This window comes from Aedes albopictus, chromosome 2 (genome assembly GCF_035046485.1).
Source record: "Aedes albopictus strain Foshan chromosome 2, AalbF5, whole genome shotgun sequence".
NCBI classification, from domain to species: Eukaryota; Metazoa; Arthropoda; class Insecta; order Diptera; family Culicidae; genus Aedes; species Aedes albopictus.
In genome coordinates, this window is record NC_085137.1 from 348,381,298 (window position 1) to 348,399,426 (window position 18,129).

At 37.7% G+C, this 18,129-nt stretch overlaps 1 protein-coding gene and 1 long non-coding RNA gene across 2 annotated transcripts in view; both read left to right on the plus strand.

Annotated features, from left to right (window-relative positions):
* LOC115263203 (ubiquinone biosynthesis protein COQ4 homolog, mitochondrial) overlaps nucleotides 1–18,129 on the plus strand; it is a 49,845-nt gene that overhangs the window by 8,498 nt on the left and 23,218 nt on the right. The gene's annotated exons all lie outside the window — the stretch shown is intronic.
* Nucleotides 86–10,579, plus strand: LOC134287223 (uncharacterized). The gene is made up of 4 exons (XR_009997129.1): nucleotides 86–289; nucleotides 348–542; nucleotides 650–1,030; nucleotides 10,461–10,579. It is a non-coding gene; the product is annotated as an uncharacterized LOC134287223 (long non-coding RNA).

An 18,129-nucleotide genomic window follows, 5' to 3' on the forward strand; every position in this document is an offset into this window, starting at 1 on the left:
CGACGTAGGTTGAACTTGTTCGAAGTTGCTGCATCCCGCTCTTACCCGTTTGATGACAAATGGGTGAGAGCAGGATGCAGCAACTTCGAGCAAGTTCAACCTGCGTCGTTGAACAGGAATTTTGTTCCTCGCGAGCCTTGATCCTCGATCAGTTTTGACGGAAATTTCACCCGACGGTGTCTGTCCCACCCGCGCTTAGTCTCAATTAATTATAGCCATAAAATGATTAAGCAATAATTAATTATTAATTGCGAAAAGAAAAAAATCAATGTGTGATTCTTCTGATTAGGTATGTAAAGTTGAAGATTTAGTGTGAAGAATTTATTTTATCTTTGTTGTTACTGCAGATCCGGAGCCTACGAGGAGCAGCGGCGACGGTGCCCGTTGGGATCCGCTGATGGCCTTGATCCGCTGGACAAGTCCAAATAAGAACACTGTGACAGGTCAATCGTAGAGTGATTTGAAGCCCAGCTAGTGCTGTTATTTCGTTTTTGTCTCCACTTTCCGAAAGAGTCGTCTCGATTACGACCAATATTTCTCAGGTATGCAGATTTGTTTATTTTTAAATTTACTTTTTGTTTAAAAACTATGGCTAGCAAAAGTTGTAGTTATATTGTGCTGTCATGTTTATGTATGTATTATTTCACAGGCTATCAATCAGGAGTGGGAACACCGCCACACCAGGAGAAAGTCAGGTAGAGGAAAAAGCAAATCAGACGGCTAGGGCCGGGAGAGTCAACAACCGGAATCATCACAGCAGATATTTGAAAAGGCCCTGCTTGTACTCGTCCAAAAGGACGGCACGCGTGCTGCGAATGCAGAAACTGGACGATATGCTGTTATTTGTACTAGAACATCATAGCACGGCCAACGGAACCGATTCCTTAGTTCAACTGGCCACCACTTTCGGTAGGCATTTAGCGGAGTGTCTGAACGATTTTCAGCGATTTTCAAAAGTCAACCTGCGCGAATGCGGCGATTCGCAAGGGAAGCTAGCGACAATGCACTGATAATGAATATTTTCTTGGAGGTAAGTCCATGATACACGCAGGGCTATTACAGAACATAATTTTTGAAATTATTTTTGGATATTCTCTGAAGGAACTCCTAGAGGTTTATCCGAATGAACATATGAAAGATTCCCTGAAGGAACTCCTGGAGGATTCCCTCAAGGAACTCCAGGAGAATTCTCTGGAGCGATTCTTGGAGGATTCCCTAAAGGAACTCCTGGAGGATTCCATGAAGGAACTCCTGGATGATTACCTGAAGGAACTCCTGGAAGATTCCCTGAAGAAAACTTCTGGAGGATTTTTGTAGGAACTAATGGAAGATTCTCTGAAAGAACTCCTGGAGAATTTCCTGAAGGAACTCCTGGAGGATACCGTTAGGTATTTATGGAGGATTCGCAGAAGCAACTCCTGGAAGATTCCTTGAAAGAACTCCTGGAGAATTCCCTGAAAAAACTTATGAAGAATTCCATGAAGGAACTCCTGGCGGATTCCCTGAAGGCACTCCTGGAGGATTCCTTGAAGGAATTCCTGAAGGATTCCCTGAATTATAAATTGATAAGACGATTGGATGATTAGTCATCAGTCGACAGTGCCCGAAGTTCACGACAATTGAATAAATAATTCCTCTCCCACTTCCCACTTCGACATAGGTAGGGTGGGGTGGGGCAAGATGGGTCGCCTAAGGATGGATCATCATAATTTTGTAAATACAAATCGTATAGGTTTTTATTCGTCCTCTAACCTTTAATACCCTAGTTAGCTATGCTAAAAGTCGATAAAAAGTTCTTTAAATACAAGATATGATGTTAAACAAGCAGTTTTAAAAAGTGACCGATTTTGCGTCGTGAAAAAAGAGCGGGGCAAGATGAGTCATCTTTTAACCCTCTAATACCCAATTCCGCCTTTAGACGGGGTATAGTTTGAGCATTTTTATAATTTTTGTTTCGTGGAAAATAATTTTTTTTATATTTTTGGCTGATATTTAGGACTGTTCTGTATATCTCAAAATGGTTTTTGGTGTACTTTAAAGCGTATTTACATTTTTTTTAAATCATTGAAAAATTGATGTTTTAGTCATCTTTTAGAAGTCATTGTTTATTTTGTATTGAATAGCTACAATTAACATATTTAAATTTTTTCCCAAATCATTCTATCCTTGTTCAATAGTTTAAGGGAATCGAATACACTCTAAAATTATTTTTCTTAAATTAGCACGGAAAATAAAATTTTCTGTGAATAAAATTAAAAATAATAATATTTCAACAATAATCATAAAATCTCAAAATGTTTTCATCCCAAAAAATCCGTTCCCCAAATTGGCTTCCAGGAAAAATATAAAAGTGTGGGGATGTTCAAAAATAAAAATTAGAAAAATCAAAAACTGAAATTCACGAAATTGAGAATCAAAAAGAGATGTGTGATCTTCCAAAACATGTTCAAATCGATTATAGATGACGAAAAATGATATTTAGATCAAAATAAAAAATTTGGGTATTAGAGGGTTAAGTAATTCACATTTTCTCAACGAAAAACGGCAATGTATAATATTTATTCCGTATTCATTCCATACTGAGTAAACAAGAGTTACAAGTAAACATTTTATAAATTTACCGTGACCGGCCCTAATTCTGCGCAGTCCCTAATTCGGCGCACTTTCCCGAATGTACCACAAAATCACGGACGCTAGTTCAATATTAGCTTCAAATATATTTTTTGAATATTGCTTCAATAGTAATGAAAAAGTTTGTGAAGAAAAAAATTTCAAATCAACGATCATTATTTTGTAAAAAAATTAAATGATGTCGCAAGTACTGTAAATTGTCTGAAATCTGTGTCCGTTAGCGAAAGTGCTAAAAAGTTGCTTCATGAGCTGAAGCATTTTACGAAATAAATAATGAAGAGAATGTCTGCTTTTCCATGCGCATCCTGTACTACTGTCTTCGAGGAATCAGAATCGGCAAAAAACAATTGAGTTTTCTTCTTCTTTTTTTAATCTTCTTGTTCTTCTTAGGTGCGCAGAATTAGGAACCGGTATTAAATGGTGGTCCTAATTCTGCGCAGACATTCAACACTAAGTTTTAAACATATAATTAATAAACAAACATCATATAAATGCCACCATAGTTATAACTAGGATATTCTATGTTTCTAGCAATCCGGTGAATGTAATTACGGCTCAACAAGTTAGTTTATAAACTTTGAAGGCTAATTTACGATTTTTGAATTTTTGATCTGATATGTAGTTCGACCGGACTAACCACTTGTTTGCTATCAACCTCGGGTGAAATTATATGTATTCATGTAAGCATTCGTCAAATGCGAGATATGATGTGAGTTTACATGGAATTTTCTTAAACAGTGGAACCCTGGAGTTAGACAAGAAAGAAGTCTCAGTTTGCAAACAAAGATTGTGCCACCTTGTCATGGCGAAAAAGTTTATATTGCCTTTAGAAATGAAAGTAAATTTTACTAAAATGTGCATATGCGAATAACTAAAAAGCTTTACGTAGTAGTATTCGATAATACTACAAAATCCTTTTGTGTATTACGATTAAAATTCCCTTTGCTTAGTAATCAAAGTAGGTAATACCAATATTGAGGACATGCATAGTTCCAATATGGTCGTAATGTCGTATAAAAGTTGAAAATGAAGAATTCAATTGAATTTCATCTATGAATCATGTTCTCATTACAATATGTTATCTTTTTAGAGTTTTTCCCATTTGCGCAGAATTAGGAACATTAGTGCGCAGAATAAGGAACATTCCAAAAATGGGTGCGCAGAGTTAGGAACAGAGACACTCTTTAGAATTTTCATGATTTTACATATAAATTGAGTGTTTTGTATAAGAATTATATTTTTCCCTCATTTACAAAGCTAATAACTATGTGCAGTCAAAAATTCAGCCAAATCGGTTCGATTTGGAATTTGTTACAGCTGATTGAAATTGAAAAAGTCTTAGATGCGCAGAATTACAATTTGAGTGGTCCAAAGACGATTTAAAAATCGATGTTTTCACTAAAAAATTATCATAATTTTATGTTATAATTTTAGGCGTTTATTCCGCTTGATTGAAGAGAGGTGATGAAAAAAAAGCTTTTAAATTTGAACCATACGCTCTAAATGGAAGGCGACCCATCTTGCCCCGCGGTCGTTTATATTGAGATTATATGGAATGTATCGCATAAGAAAAATGGCTAAAACTCATTTTATTTTTTATGTACAATGAGAGTGAATATTTTTTCAATCAATACCCAAAACTTTTGTATATTCTTGGTGGTCACCTAACAAAATTTTTAACATAATCAACCATCTTGCCCCGGCCCACCCTTCATGTTTTTTTATCTGTATTAACGAGATTTTTAGCCTTAGGCTAGTTCATCTCGGGACCCACGCTCGGGACTTCCCTTCCGAAGGAAGAACTCACATTTTGTGAGTTTGGCGGAAGTGAGATCCGATCCCAAGTCCTCGGCGTGATAGTCACGTGCTTTAACCATCACACCAGATCCGCTCCACATAGTGCACAGTAGAGATGTGTGAGTGGTGTTCATCATTTATTGTCGTTAATCAGAACTAGACCGCTTTGTTACATTTTAAACCTAAGGGTTTAATTTGTAATTTGTTAAAAATATCCCAGATGACTGGGAATTTCTGAGAATCTTCAGGGATTTTCAGGAATTATTAAAACATATTTCGTGAAGCTAACTGACTTCTATAAGTAATTGAGAATATTTTCTGCAATTTGTTAAACATATCCTAGATGACTGGGAATTTCTGAGAATCTTTAGGGATTTTCAGCAATCTTTAGGGATTTTCAGAAATTTTTGAAACATGTTTCGTGAAGCTAACTGACTTCTACAAGTGATTGAGAATATTTTTAGATTCATTTGTAAAATATATCACAGAAGACTGGGAATTTCTGAGAATCTTGAGAGATTTTCAGGAATTATTAAAACTTTAATTCAGGAATTCTGTAATTTGTTAAATGTATCCCAGATGACTGGGAATTTCTGAGACTCTAGGGATTTTCAGAAATTTTTAAAACATATATCGTGAAGCTAACTGACTTCTACAAGTGATTGAGAATATTTTTAGAATCATTTGTAAAATATATCCCAGAAGACTGGGAATTTCTGAGAATCTTTAGGGATTTTCAGGAATAATTCAAATATTTTTCCGTGAAGCTATTACCTTTTGTAAAAGATTGAGAATATTTTTTATACTTCGCAAAATATATCCCAGATAACTGAGAATTTTTGAGAATCTTTAGGGATTTTCAGGAATTATTCAAGTATTTTTCCGTGAAGCTATTACCTTTTGTAAAAGATTGAGAATATTTTTTGTACTTCGCAGAATAAATCCCAGATGACTGAGAATTTCTGAGAATCTTCAGCGATTTTCAGGAATTATTCAAATATTTTTCCGTGAAGCTTTTCACTTCTATAAATGACTGAGAATATTTTCTATACTTAACAGAATAAATCCCAGATGACTGGGAATTTCTGAGAATCTTCAAGGATTTTCAGGAATTATTCAAATATTTTCCGTAAAGCTATTTACTTCTAAAAAAGATTGAGAATATTTTCTATACTTCGCAGAATAAATCCCAGATGACTGGGAATTTCTGAGAACCTTTGGAGATTTTAAGAAATTATTTAATTTTTTTCCGTAAAGCTATTTACTTCTATAAATGTTTGAGAATATTTTCTATACATCGCAGAATAAATCCCAGATGACTGGGAATTTCTGAGAATCTTTAGGGATTTTCAGAAATTATTCAAATATTTTTCCGTGAAGTTATTACCTTTTGTAAAAGATTGAGAATATCTTCTATACTTAAGAGAATAAATCCCAGATGACTGGGAATTTCTGAGACTCTAGGGATTTTCAGAAATTTTTAAAACATATTTCGTGAAGCTAACTGACTTCTACAAGTGGTTGAGAATATTTTCTGTTATTTGTAAAATATATCCCAGAAGTCTGGGAATTTCTGAGAATTCGGCATCAACATTTCAAAAGGGCGTAACTGCTTTTACAACCAATTACTTCTCACAGAGCTGTGCATCGTATATCATTCATCTTACGCAATTCACATCCATTAAACGAAAGAGGAGGATTTTATCTTTCTATGTGTGCTAGTGGATTGCTCGGGAGGGATGAGATACGGTCCACAGTTTATGAGAAGGCATTGGTTGCAAAAGCAGTTACGCCCTTTTGAAATGTTGGTGCCGAATTATTAGGGATTTTCAGGAAATATTCAATTATTTTTCCGTGAAGTTACCTTTTGTAAAAGATTGGGAATATTTTCTATACTTCGCAAAATATATCCCAGATAACTGGGAATTTGTGAGAATCTCTATGGGTTTTCAGGAATTATTTAAATATTTTTTACGAGAATCTTTTCACTTCTATAAATGACTGAGAATATTTTCTATACTTAACAGAATAAATCCCAGATGACTGGGAATTTCTGAGACTCTAGGGATTTTCAAAAAATTTTTAAACATGTTTCGTGAAGCTAACTGACTTCTACAAGTGATTGAGAATATTTTCTGTAATTTGTAAAATATATCCCAGAAGACTGGAAATTTCTGAGAATTATTAGGGATTTTCAGGAAATATTATTTTTCCGTGACGTTATTACCTTTAATAAAATATTGAGAATATTTTCTATACTTCGCAAAATATATCCCAGATAACTGGGAATTTGTGAGAATCTTTAGTGATTTTCAGAAATTATTTATTTTTTTCCGTAAAGCTATTTACTTCTATAAATGTTTAAGAATATTGTCTATACTTCGCAGAATAAATCATAGATGACTGGGAATTTCTGAGAATCTTTAGGGATTTTCAGGAATTGTTCAATAATTTTTCCGTGAAGCTTTTCACTTCTATGAATGTTTGAGAATATTTTCTATACTTTGCAGAATAAATCCTAAATTACCGGGAATTTATGAGAGTCTTGGGATTTTCAGGAATTATTCAAATATTTTGCCTTGAAGCTTTTCTTTTCTATGAATGTTTGAGAATATTTTCCATACTTTGCAGAATAAATCCCAAATGACCGGGAATTTCTGAGAATCTTTAGGGATTTTCAGGAATTATTTATTTTTTTTTTCGTAAAGCTATTTACTTCTATAAGTGTTTGAGAATATTTTCTATACTTTGCAGAATAAATCTCATTTGACTGGGAATTTCTGAGAATCCAATGATTTTTAGGAATTATTTATTTTTTTCCCGTAAAGCTATTTACTTCTATAAAAGATTGAGAATATTTTCTATACTTCGCAGAATAAATCCCGAATGACTGGGAATTTCTGAAAATCTTTGGAGATTTTCAGAAATTATTCAAATGTTTTTCCGTGAAGTTATTACCTTTTGTAAAAGATTGAGAATATTTTTTGTACTTCGCAGAATGAATCCCAGATTACTGGGAATTTCTGAGAATCTTTAGGGATTTTCAGGAATTGTTCAATAATTTTTCCGTGAAGCTTTTCACTTCTATAAATGTTTGAGAATATTTTCTATTCTTTGCAGAATAAATCCCAAATGACTGGGAATTTCTGAGAATCTTTAGGGATTTTCAGGAATTATTTATTTTTTTCCCGTAAAGCTATTCACTTCTATAAATTATTAAGAATATTTTCTATACTTCGCAGAATAAATCCCAGATGATTGGGAATTTCTGAAAATCTTTAGGGATTTTCAGAAATTATTCAAATTTTTTCCGTGAAGCTATTACCTTTTGTAAAAGATTGTGAATATCTTCTAAACTTAACAGAATCAATCCCAGATGACTGGGAATTTCTGAGAATCTTCAGGGATTTTCAGGAATTATTCAAATATTTTTCCGTGAAGCTTTTCACTTCTATAAATGTTTGAGAATATTTTCTATACTTCGCAGAATAAATTAAAGATGACTGGGAATTTCTGAGAATCTTTAGGGATTTTCAGGAATGACTGGGAATTTCTGAGAATCTTAGGGATTTTCAGGGATTATTTAAATATTTTTGAATTTTTGATGGAACTCCTGGAGGAATCCCTGATGGAACTCCTGGAGGAATCCCTGATGGAACTCCTGGAGGAATCCCTGATGGAACTCCTGGAGGAATCCCTGATGGAACTCCTGGAGGAATCCCTGATGAAACTCCTGGAGGAATTCCTGATGGAACTCCTGGAGTAATCCCTGATGGAACTCCTGGAGGAATCCCTGATGGAACTCCTGGAGGAATCCCTGATGGAACTCCTGGAGGAATCCCGGATGGAACTCCTGGAGGAATTGCTAATGTAAGTCCTGGAGGAATCCTTGATGGAACTCCTGGAGGAATCCCTGATGGAACTCCTGGAGAAATCCCTGATGGAACTCCTGGAGGAATCCCGGATGGAACTCCTGGAGGAATTGCTAATGTAAGTCCTGGAGGAATCCTTGATGGAACTCCTGGAGGAATCCCTGATGGAACTCCTGGAGGAATCCCTGATGGAACTCCTGGAGGAATCCCTGATGGAACTCGTGGAGGAATCCCTGATGAAACTCCTGGAGGAATCCCTGGTGGAACTCCTGGAGGTTTCTCCGAAGGAACTCCTAGAGGATTCCCCCAAGGAACTCCTGGAGGATTCTCCAAAGGAGCTCCTGAAGGATTTTTCGAAGGAACTTGTGGAGGATTCCCTGATGGAATCCCTGGAAGATTTTCCGAAGGAGCTCCTGGAGAATTTCCTTAAGGAACTCCTGGAGAATTCCACGAAGGAACTCCTGGAGAATTTCCCGAAGCTGCTCCTGCAGGATTCATTGTATGAACTCCTGGAGAATTCGCCGATGGAACTCGTAGAGGATTTCCCGAAGCAACTCCTGGAGGATTCCCTGAATAAACTTCTGGAGGATTCTCCGAAGAAATACCTGTAGGTTTTTTCAAAGGAATTCCTGGAGGATTCGCCGAAGTAACTTCTTGCGGGCTCCCCGAAGGAATTCCTGGAGTATTCCCCGAAGGAACTTCTGGAGGATTCTCCGATGGAACTCGGTGAAGCGACTTATGGAGCAAACCCTGAAGTGAAGGTGGTCGGAAAAAGTTGGGTCGCCCTGCGGTAAACATCGCCATCAACTACCCGAGCACAAATCGGACGACGAAGCTAGGCGGCTCTATCCCGGCGACGACTCCCACCGGAACCAGTAGCAGCCTCCAGAATGGCTTGGAGGCTTGTTTCTACGTGATTTTTCGTTTCTTCTATGAAAAAATATCATTTGTTTTAATGAGGTATCTTTCAAAGTTGCAAAAAGTTGCAAAAAAGTCAAAGCATAATGTGAAGTTGAGTAAAAATGCTATCTTATACAGGTCAACTGATTAGTTGCTTTTTGTCTCTTCGATGCTTAAATTGTGTTTGAAAATTGAATTTTTCTCACTTTTTAAGCTTGAAAAGGGCCAATTTCTTCACCTCGGCTTAACCGGTAAGCCAGGCTTACCCATACAGTTAAACCTGGCTTAACGCTTAAGCCAGGTTTAACAGTAAGTATGGGTAAGCCTGGCTTACCGATTAAGCCGAGGTGAAGAAATCGGCCCTAAATTCGTTGATGCCATACACTCCCGTGCAAAAGTTTGTGGTCACCCCCTCTAAAACATGAACATGTTTTCGGTCATACCTCAGTCATCTTTCATTCAATTCTCTTGTTTTTAGTCTCTATCGAAAGATAAAGGGTTAGATTTGATTCGTAGGTACTTAGCATAAATTTCACATGAAATTTTTAGTATAGAAAGTTTTACCTGTACTTACATGTTTTTCCTAAATCTGTTCAAAAAAATTGTTTTCCGTGTAATTTTAAATTGGGTCTACCATATTTTGAAACGAAAGTTGCATTGGAATTCTATTTCTGTCCTCTTTAAGAGCTATTCATTAGATTTTAGCCGAAAAAAATCATAACATAATTTAAATTATTGATTGAGAGGTATGAGCTAACACCCCAGGGGAGCGTCCGCCTTCGTGATCACGGAGCTTCCTGTGTGCGGTAAAGTGTCTTAAATATATAGTAATAATAATAATAATTTAAATGATCGAGTTAGGTTTACAAGTCACCGTGCAAAAGTTTGGGGTCACCTTTTAAATCAAATCTGAGTAGGATTTTTATTCAAATCGTCATTTTTTTATATACAACTTCAATTCCTTCTTTGATAGTTGAAAGCGTTGAATAATTGAAAATTGAAATTGAAAATAATGAAGGTGATCATCTTGTCCTGTGGTTATTTATATGAAGATTATATGGAATGTATCGCATACGAAAAAAAGGTCAAAAGCCATTTTATTTTTTTTTGTATTAATTATTTGCTTTGAAAATCAAAAAAATACATATGATTAGATTATCTTTACGTAAAATAATAAGAAAAAAGTTTGGTATACATTGCGTATCAGAAAGTGTTCTACATCTAGGATCCATCCCTTATTCATTTTTAAACCCGTTCTAGGTACTCTCGTCAACATGGCTAGCCAACACCCCTGGAAACAACAATTGAAAAAAAAACTTGCATCTTTACCATGCCTGGCAAAAAATATTAATTTTTCATTTCTATCCATTTTAATAAAACACTACGGTGGGTGGGGTGTCTCTTTGATCTCAATAATCCATCCGAAAATCCACCGGGGTTCTGAACAAGACCACTTATACATATTCGTACATCTAAAGAAGTGCCAGCTTTTTCCATATTAGTTACAAAGTCTCAGGTTGCGTGGTGACACAAAGCACTTCAGATTTATGGAACCACCCCAGCGATCCATAAGATATCCTTCTATTATATTAGAATTTTTCGCTTAGAAGGTTCATCATGTCCTCCCAGGTTGCGTGGTGACGCAAAGCATTTTAAAATTGAGGAACCACTGTACTATCTATAAGATATTGTTCTATTATATTAGAATTTTTCGCTTAGAGAGTTCATCATGTCCTCCCAGGTTGCGTGGTGACGCAAAGCATTTTAAACTTGAGGAACCACTGTACTATCTATAAGATATTCTTCTATTATATTAGAATTTTGCGCTTAGAAGGTTCACTATGTCCTCTCAGGTTGCGTGGTGACGCAAAGCATTTTAAACTTGAGGAACCACTGTACTATCTATAAGATATTCTATCATATTAGAATTTTTCGCTTAGAAGGTTCACTATGTCCTCCCAGGCTGCGTGGTGACGCAAAGCACTTTAGACTTATGCAACCACCCCAGCGATCCATAAGATTTTCTTCTATTATATTACATACTAGCTGTCCCGGCAAACTTTGTCTTGCCAATCTTGTGGTGGTTTGACTGCTTTTGAGCTTATTTAAGCAACGCACTCTAGATTGGTTTAATTTCGATCGTGTTGATTTTCTTCCCAACTCATGCAAAACCAATACTTTATCATTTTTCTTACATTTTCATATGATTTTAGTAACTTTTTTTTGCATATAAACACAGCCACCATGAATACGAATCGAACCATGCAAGAGTCATGCTGATCGGTTAATCCGTTCGGGAGTTTTGTTGCCTCAAAGGGACTTCAAACTCATTTTTATATATATAGATTTCGCTTAGAAGGTTCATCATGTCCTCCCAGGTTGCGTGGGGACGCAAAGCATTTTAAACTTCAGGAACCACTGTACTATCTATAAGATATTCTTCTATTATATTAGAATTTTTCGCTTAAAAGGTTCACTATGTCCTCCCAGGTTGCGTGGTGACGCAAAGCATTTTAAACTTGAGGAAGCACCCCAGCGATCCATAAGGATTTTCTTTTATTATATTAGATATTTCGCATAGAAGGTTCATCATGTCCTCCCAGGTTGCGTGGTGACGCAAAGCATTTTAAACTTGAGGAACCACTGTACTATCTATACACTGAAAAAATAAATCACATATCACATGGAAAATTTCCATCAGTTTGGCTATATAACTGTTATTAGATTTTCCGATAAAAATTTCTTTGAAAATTTCACATGAAATCGATACGGTATATGGAAAACATTGGGAAATCACTTAACCTCTATTGGGAAATCACATAACTTTGCAAAATCTATGTGATATTCCCATATAATTCAATGGATACGCGTATGGAAACAGTCCATGTGAAAATCAGATGAAAACAATGTGAAAACTTTTTTCAGTGTAAGATATTCTTCTTAATTTTTCCCTTAGAAGGTTCATCATATCCTCCCAAGTTGCGTGGTGACGCAAAGCATTTTAAACTTGAGGAACCACTGTACTATCTATAAGATATTCTTCTATTATATTAGAATTTTTCGCTTAGAAGGTTCACTATGTCCTCCCAGGTTGCGTGGTGACGCAAAGCACTTTAGACTTATGGAACCACCCCAGCGATCCATAAGATATTCTTCTTTTATATTAGAATTTTTCGCTTAGAAGGTTCATCATGTCCTCCCAGGTTGCGTGGTGACGCAAATCATTTTAAACTTGAGGAACCACTGTACTATCTATAAGATATTCTTCTATTATTGCAGACTACATCCCAAATTGGACTATCACACTTTTTTTGGGACGCCTAAAAAGTGTGATAAAAGTGCACATTTGCCTCGGATCGTCTCGACGTCTTCGGTGCACTTATTCCTCCATTTACAAGGAATAAGTGCACCGAAGACCTCAACTCGATCCGACGTGTCCCTGCGCTGCAATCACACTTTGAAGGTGTGTTCACACTATTGTGTCAGTCAGAGGCGCCTCGTCCACATGTTCGACCTGTTCTTGGAACGGGTATAGGCTGAGAATAAAACTCGCAAAATATTCTTTAAGTATATATACCAAAAGAATAAACTAAATTTAAAACTCCCACCGCACATATCCCATAACAACTTGCACACAAGGCGCTAACATCGTTCCCGGTTTATGAAGAACGAAAGACGACTCCAAGCCATCCACCGGCAGAAACCAACAAGAGCATGCGAGAGCCAGCCTTGCGCAGCTCTCTCTTGCTCGACTCTTCGAAACTACATGCCACCGGTTCCCCGATTCATGCGAACGATGGATGCTGTTCCCAAACCAACCGTTTCCTCCCTTTTTTGCCTCCGAATGGCAGTGTTCATTCGAATTCATTTCACTTTACTCTGTCGCTCATACGTTCCCTACTCGTCTAGAACCAGCAGCAACGTTGTCAACGTTTCTTTCCATTTTTCACTTCCCGCCTGCTTCTCACGCGTACACGCACGCTAAGCGCAATCGACTAAAGTCTTTAAAATCATGTTGAAAATTTACAGTTTTAGAATGCTAAAAAATGTATGTTGTATCGTTGTTGGAAATTAAAGGATTATTTAACAATATCTAAAAAAATGGAATAAGGAACATTCATTGCACAGTATTTAAATCAATTTAAATAAATATTTTGCCAGCTATGCTTACCGATCAGGTTCTCAAATGTGTGTAAATGATTGTTAGCATGCTGCTCGGTATACTCTTCAGAGAAAAAAGCGATGGATACAGATGGATACCAGAGGCACACAGCTAAACGCAAAGAGCTTCTTCAGTGGAAAGTTTACATGTGTGTAGCAAAACCAGAAATCAGGCCAAACATGTCTAAAGGTCCTATCTGCAAAAGAGAGGCTCTCTTTGGTTTCCCTCTCTTTCGTTAATATCTCAGCTGTTTATTTGTATTATGATTATCTCCTTGCATTGAACGATGGTCAAAACAATCGTCTTTTGATATGTACTGCAAGAATAGTTGAAAAGTGTACCATTACATTGCAATAATTGAAAGAGAAAGTGAACAAAGAGAGCCTCTCAAATGCAGATAGGACCTATTGAAATGTTTGGCCTGAAATGAATGAAAGCTTGGATTGTGGCTTCTCGGTTTGTCGTTCTACGTAGGCTGAGAACAACTTGCGCAGCTAGAGCACATTTTGGCACACCCAATGTCGTGCGCGCTTGTTATGCATTAGATCCAGCGTGGATGAAGCTGGGGGTGCCGAATGTGCTCTAACTCGTTGGCAACGGTTTCCAAATTTTAAATTCGAGGTCATGATACGAGCTAAAACAATTTATGGAGGTGGAAATTTCGTTCATTTGCGGAAAAGAGAGCATGTTGGACATGATTGAAAAAAAAACCAGTTTTGTCGGTGTGTGAAGAACGTTAAAAAATGACTTCCACCGAAAATTGATTTTTCTGTAGAACAGGTCAGTCTGCTAGTCACGAGACGCCTCTGGTGTCAGTCCAATTTGGGGTGCAGTCAGCAATATATTAGAATTTTTCGCTTAGAAGGTTCATCATGTCCTCCCAGGTTGCGTGGTGACGCAAAGCATTTTAAACTTGCGGAACCACTGTACTATCTATAAGATATTCTTCTATCATATTAGAATTTTTCGCTTAGAAGGTTCACTATGTCCTCCCAGGTTGCGTGGTGACGCAAAGCACTTTAGATTTATGGAACCACCCCAGCGATCCATAAGATATTCTTCTATTATATTAGAATTTTTCGCTTAGAAGGTTCATCATGTCCTCTCAGGTTGCGTGGTGACGCAAAGCATTTAAAACTTGTGGGACCACTGTACTATCTAAGATATTCTTCTATTATATTAGAATTTTTCGCTTAGAAGGTTCACTATGTCCTCTCAGGTTGCATGGTGACGCAAAGCATTTAAAACTTGTGGAACCACTGTACTATCTAAGATATTCTTCTATTAGAATTTTTCGCTTAGAAGGTTCACTATGTCCTCCCAGGTTGCGTGGTGACGCAAAGCACTTTAGACTTATGGAACCATCCCAGTGATCCATAAGATTGTCTTCTATTATATTAGATATTTCGCTTAGAAGGTTCATCATGTCCTCCCAGGTTGCGTGGTGACGCAAAGCATTTTAAACTTGAGGAACCACTGTACTATCTATAAGATATTCTTCTATTATATTAGAATTTTTCGCTTAGAAGGTTCACTATGTCCTCTCAGGTTGCATGGTGACGCAAAGCATTTAAAACTTGTGGAACCACTGTACTATCTAAGATATTCTTCTATTATATTAGAATTTTTCGCTTAGAAGGTTCACTATGTCCTCCCAGGTTGCGTGGTGACGCAAAGCACTTATGGAACCATCCCAGTGATCCATAAGATTGTCTTCTATTATATTAGATATTTCGCTTAGAAGGTTCATCATGTCCTCCCAGGTTGCGTGGTGACGCAAAGCACTTTAAACTTGAGGAACCACTGTACTATCTAAAAGATATTCTTCTATTATATTAGAATTTTTCGCTTAGAAGGTTCACTATGTCCTCTCAGGTTGCGTGGTGACGCAAAGCATTTTAAACTTGAGGAACCACTGTACTATCTATAAGATATTCTTCTATTATATTAGAATTTTTCGCTTAGATGGTTCATCATGTCCTCTCAGGTTGCGTGCATCACACGTGCAAGCACTTGAAACTTGTTTCCATAAGATATTCCTCCATTATGATAGATTTTTTCGCTTAGACGGTTCACTATGTCCTCCCAGGTTGCGTGGTGACGCAAAGCACACTAAACTTGAGGAACCACTGCAGTGATCCATAAGATATTCTTCTATTATATTAATTTTTTTTGCTTAGAAGGTTCACTATGTCCTCTCAGGTTTCGTGGTGACGCAAAGCACTTCGAACTTTAGAATCACTCCTGTGCTCCATAAGATATTTGGATTGGCGATCCAAAGCCTTATCCACAAGGCAAACCCTCGGTAACCAAATGTGCAATCCAAATAAGATTGAAGAGCGTTCTACAAGGATGTTGTAGCTTACATTTGGTGCTAAGCGTCGTTTGACGGACAGCTGAAAAATTTATTACGATTTGCTTGGTCAAAAATCTCAAAAGTTATGTTGTATTACTACTTTGTTGTATAAGATATCTCAGTAATCAAAATGTCCAATCGAAATAATATGGAAAAGTGTTCTACTAGGATTTTGTAGCTTTCATTTTGGTGCTAAGAGAACTAAAATCGATTGACAGACGACTGAGAAATCTGAGCGAATTTTTTCGGAACATAAATTTTGTATACACCTACAGACATTCTCAGTTCGTCGAGCTGAGTTGATTGGTAATGAGACTCGGATCGAAAGTCGGTTTCCCGAGCGATATTCATACCTTTCTATGAGTGTAAGAAGGGTAGAAAGGAAATATGGCTCATTATGACATTTTTTTTAGAGGAATTCCCTTTTTATTTGGGCAAATGTAGATACAAAGGTTTGGGCCGCATTCATAAGTTTTATTTACCCGGTATAAAATTTCCACCTTACATTTGATCTTTGATACACTCCTTAATGCTCAGCTGGTCCATACCGATGAGCAGAGCCCCAAGAACGTACTGAGGTAAGGCATCATGAACGCAGATTTTTCTTTCCTTTTCGATCGCTTGTCCAATGCCGCTGAACTCCCCGCTGGTGAGCGGTGCTCCGCCGATATGTGCATGCGCTCCCCGATCGCCAACATTCCGAAGCCCGCCGAGGATGTCCCACCTCGAGTTGAAGGTGGTTCTCTTTGGATTGTTCAAAGCGCAAGCGCGGCAGATTCGACCACCTCGTTCGCCTCGGTAAAAAGGAAAAGGGACACCTCCCCGACTGGTACGTAAAGTGGTGGCGGTCGTTCCTGATTACAACTGCTCTTTTCGTATTCATCGTACCGACACCAATGTGTAGTTCAATTACGATGGCCTCCTTTGCTTCGGCAGATCGATCGGCAGGGGAACCCACTTGGGACGTGGTCGCTTGCGGCTGTTGGCACCGTTGAGCTGATCGCCCCTCTTTGGTCGACTGTGATCTTCCTCGGCGGAGAGCTGTTTGGCAGGAACTTGTTGCTGAGTTTACGGTGTGGCGAGTGGATCTACTTGCAGTGCCGTATGCCTTCAAGCCGTTGCTGCCGGAGGGTAAGATTTCGGCGCCGCGGAACTGGTGCTGGTTTGACGTATGTTGGACTGGCTGCTGGTTGTTCACTGGGGGTTGTGGGCTTTGCCGGTTCTAAGGCGGGCGCTACGGACACTGCTGACTCAGAAGCCTCTTGCACAGCTCCCGGCTTTTTCGCTGGCTTGATTTGAAATCTGGCGTTGGCCAATCGGAGTTGCTGGATAGGTCACTTGACTGAAAGAGAAGTTGATCGATTTGATTAAAAATAGAAGGAAATTATGTTGATACAAAACACGAAGTACCTTTTGACTAGGTCGCTTCTTTTCCTTTGCTGGGGCTGGGGTTGGGGCAGGTTTCGATTGTTCTGGGCCTGCTTTCGGCAGAACATTCATTCGGGCTGCCAAATAAAGAATAAACTTCAGCTGCAGAACTGTATGTACCTATGAGGTTCAACCACATCAGCTTCTTTTCTTCTAAACCGATTAAAAACTGTTTTTCTCCCATCATCCGCCACGGATTCTCCATGCAAAATAACAAAACTTGAGCACCTTTCCTGAGTATGCAGCACAAGAGGACATTTTTCAAGCACGGGAACACACTTTTCAACGAGAAATTTTATTTAAATTCCCCACAAAAATGCACACTGGTGCAGCCACAGAAATGATTCGTCAAGCGCCTATCCACTTTATTTACAAACAAATCGATGCAGAAAAAAGGGAGCGAACTCGGACCAGGACGTGCACCGTGCAGAAAAGACGACCTGCTTTCAAATGCATGTTCAAGCCATAAAATATATTAATTTTTCAATAAGATTTTGTATAATAAATCAACATTTTCAAAACCAATTAACTAAATATCATCAAATTTGATTTAGGTCACATAAATATTTACCGTTTTATGACAATTTGGGTCAATATTAATTTAATTACTGACAAAATAATTGAAAGTGAGCACGTTATTTGTTTAAGTGTTTCGTGCTTTGACGTTTTGTTCGCGTGTGAAAGAAAGAGATGGAAATAATGTTTACATGACGAGGGAGAGCCCTGATGAACACGCTGAAAAAATCGTGACCAAAATAAAGGAAAATGTGCTAGTACTTCATGAAAAATTCTATTCCCGAGAACCATGATTTATTTACAGATTCCTTCGCAGTAAGGGAACGTCCATAAATTACATCACGCTTTGAGGGGGGAGGGGGGGTTCAGCAAAGTGTGACGACCCATACAAAAATTTCAGAGGTCTCATATAAAAAGTGTGACATAGGGGGGAGGGGGGGTTGAAAATGGTCGATTTTTGCGTGACG